At 32.4% G+C, this 3987-nt stretch overlaps 1 pseudogene; it reads left to right on the top strand.

Moving 5' to 3' along the window:
* Window positions 1–1553: 1553 nt before the first annotated feature.
* LOC125166962 (uncharacterized) lies at window positions 1554–1636 on the top strand (annotated as a pseudogene).
* Window positions 1637–3987: the final 2351 nt, after the last annotated feature.

Consider the following 3987-nt stretch of genomic DNA (forward strand, 5'->3'; position numbering starts at 1 on the left):
ACATTGTACCCTTAAACTTACACAATGCTGTACATCAATTATATCAGTAAAATGAAAGAAAAAATATGCAAAATAAATAGAGAGGAAGAGAGAGAGAGCAGTCCACTACTCACATTTCAACTTGAAGTGTTCCAATATGGAAAACACACAAAACTGAGAATTAAACCAGCTGGACTAACAGTCCTCACAGAACAGCTACAGCTATGGTAAATCTGACTTTGGAGAAAAAATAGAGTAATTTGGTGAAAGTTCATTTGGAGAATCATTTAAGAAATTTTCATTTGACAAATTTTTTTTTAATAGAATGGTCATTTGGTGATTTTTGCTAATTGGCCAGTACTAGAACAAAATCAGGGTGTTGTTTCATCAGGGTTTAGCTTTGGTGGCCTCTCAACAGTGATAGGTTTGTTCTGTTTGTAGAGAAAGAATATACAAAGTAATGGTTACTACCTGTATGAGGAGGGAATAAAACAGAGATAAATATTAAAACAGTTTTCCAAAATGCTATTACTTTTTAAATGTCAATTTAAGTTTCAGCAGAGTAGCTAGGAATAGGCCTGGAGAGACCAGTAAATAGTGTGTCTAAACAGAAAAAAATATTTTTAAATCTGTAGGAAGATTAAAATAAGAAGTGCATAGCTAGAATTGTTTAAATTATAGAGCTAAAGGTTTTGTTTGTATATTTCTCTGAATGAGACAACAGTAAATTATTTTCATATTTATCTTTACACATCACTATAATTCTGAGAATCAAACTAAAATACATACTGGAAGCATCTGAAGTTGAACTCTTATACATGAGAATTTTCTTAACATACTATTTTTTTAATGTTTTAATGCTGGTGATATTTTGTGTTTCTTTACCTTTTCCTTATTTCTGTGGATACACTGTAATTTTGTTTTTAGCCATACTTAATTTTGTTTCTATATTAATATGTTCCTTTATATACATTTGTTTTGAGAGAAAGAGCATGAGAAGGGGAGAGGGATAGAGGGAGGGAGGGAGGGAGGGAGGGAGGGAGAGAGAGAGAGAGAGAGAGAATATGAATGGAGTCTAATGTGGGGCTCAATCTCATGACCCTGGGATCATGACTTGAGCTGAAATCAAGAGTGGATGCTCAACCAACTGAGCCACCCAGGTGCCCCACTGAATAGTATGATTTAGTACAGGATTGATAAAATTCAAATTTTGCTTGTGATGAATGAGAAAGTCTTATTATGGTGTCATTTGTGTATTTTGTTATATTTGTTTTTTTAATGTGAAAATATCAAACATACTGTACATAGGTCACACACCTTTACTGACACAAAACACTGGGATCATCAAAAGATATATATAGGATAAATAACACTGACAATTAATCAATTTGAGAATAATTAAGATTTTGCTGTGCTAGTGTTCGTGACTGTAGTGTTCACTATTTTCTTTTAGTTTCGGTGAGAATTTTTCAGTAAACTGAATCTTTCCTTTTTTTTTCAAGTTTTAATGTGCAGTGTAATAGTTTCAGGTGTAGAATTCAGTCAGTCATCACTTACATACAATACCCAGTCCTAGCTTTGCGCAGTGGCAGTATCGTAGCCAATGAGGTTTATCCGAGGCGCGATTATTGCTAATTGAAAACTTTTCCCAATACCCAGTCCTTATCACAAGTACCTTCCTTAAAGCCATCACCCTTTTACCCCCATCCACCTCCCATCCAGCAACCCTTAGTTTGTTCTCTATAGTTAAATGTCTGTTTTATGGTTTGCCTCTCTCTCTTCCCTGCCCCCATGTTCATCTGTTTTATTTCTTAAATTCCACGTATGGTATTTGTCTTTCTCTGACTTATTTCACTTAGCATAATACCCTCTAGTTCCATCCAAATCATTGCAAAATGGCAAGATTTTCTTCTTTTGTTTATGGATAAATAATATTACATATCCATTCACTAGTCAATGGATATTTGGGATTTTTCTATAATTTGGCTATTATTGATAATGCTGCTATAAACATTGGGGTGCATGTGCCACTTTGAATCAGTACTTTTGTATTCTTTGGGTAAATACCTGTTAGTTCATGCTGGATCATAGGGTAGTTCTGTTTTTAACTTTTTGAGGAAACTCCATACTGTTTTCCAGGGTGGCTACACCAGTTTTCATTTCCATCAACAGTGTGAGAGGGTTCACCTTTCTCTATATCATTTCATTTTATATAAGTTGTTTCCATATGATTTTAAGACTGTAGTTTGTTTTCACATCATTGTCTCAATGAAGTATCCAGGGAATGTGAGACTCTTCCTAAAATAGTGTGCTGTTGATTTCCTTCCACATTGTTTTTTTTTTTATTTCCAAAGCATTATATTTAGTATAAACTTTGTTAAAAGGAGGATTGATTTTATTGGTTCAAAACCTTAGCTCATATAATCAGGTATGGTGGATATGGTATTACATACACAGTGTCAAAACATTACTTTTTTCTACTTTCATATCTTCTTCACTTTGTTTTGTTTTGTTTTGTTTTGTTTTTTCCTTTACAATAAAATGCCATAATGTGGAAGACAAAATCCGTGGATCCATGTGTGGACTTAAAAGGGTGAACTAGTCTGTAATATGGTACACATATTTTTGTGCATGCATACATGGGTAAGAACATTTTCTTTTCCTTGGAGAGGGATCCCATAGATTTCACTAGTTCTCTAGGAGTATATGATTGGAACACAGTTTAAAAAGCTATAGATTTAAGTTATTTCAGAAGGATTTAAATTATTTACCACTTGGCATACAAGCTATGCCATCTAAAATGGTGGAAAAGTGGGCTTTTCATGTTTTCCCATTTTTGAGGGACTTGCTCACTCTTTCTTTCTTTCTTTCTTTCTTTCTTTCTTTCTTTTGTCTTTTTTGTCATAGTAATACAAATATTCTTAAGACAATACATTTCTACTTCTTAAGGCATATACATTTTTATTGATAAAATATGATCCATAGCTAAATTTCCAATTAAATTTCAAATAAATCTTAAAATGGTTGATCTTTCAAGTAAAGTATTTGTTTCATATTTTTATTTATGTTTTTGAATTTTGTATTTGATAGATGTGTTACTAGATTATTCATGTAAAGTTGTAGTAAAAATATTACAAAAAATATAATGGTCAGTATTTTGACCAAATTATAGACAAAGGAGAGAAATTTATTTATGTATGTTTATGTAAGAACAGATCACTTTCAAATCAAGTACATCTTACCAAAGGCATTTATGTTTCCCCCTTAACTTAATTGACATTTAAACTGATAAACTTTAAGCACACACTTGGCTTGGTCTCTCCAGCTATAGAGATCAGAGGGCTTTTCTGTGCACACTGGATTCAGAGTAGATGTTTATGTTTCATATAGAATGACAACAGACCAAAAAATCTAAGACAAAAAAAGTGTAATACTCAGGTCACACATATTCCAAACTTTAGAAGGGCTTTTCAACAGATAACTTGTCAGAAACAGGAACAAAATGCATGTTCATTGTTTGTAATTTTTGACAGCAATTCAAATGCACTATTATAGGCTAGAACAATTATATATAAACAATGCACAATTCAGTTCAAATTCTCATTGTGGTTGATAATATGAACTCTATAAAATGATATCTTCTGTGAGCTTCTCTGTCAGAAGTTAGTTTAGTCCATAAATATAAAGAAATTATCTTGCTTATTAGGGAAATACATATTTGATAGGTTATTTTGAAATGCAAACATCTTCTACTTTTTATAATATGTTCCAAATCTTATATTTTTAATTGTTAGATATGACATTTTGTAGAATTATGGAAAAGGGGAATATCATTGGTTCCCTTTGGGCTTGTCTGTCTCCACTATGATTCTGGGAATTGAAGCTAAAAAGTTCTAGGAGGAACTGGAGGAGAGAAAGCTCTGAGAGTGGATGTCATTCTGCATTTCAATTCACATTCTCCTTATTTTTGGATGATTATGTAGCTTTTGCCAACTTGCATTCATTTAA

Source organism: Prionailurus viverrinus, chromosome B2, assembly GCF_022837055.1.
Source record: "Prionailurus viverrinus isolate Anna chromosome B2, UM_Priviv_1.0, whole genome shotgun sequence".
Taxonomy (NCBI): Eukaryota; Metazoa; Chordata; class Mammalia; order Carnivora; family Felidae; genus Prionailurus; species Prionailurus viverrinus.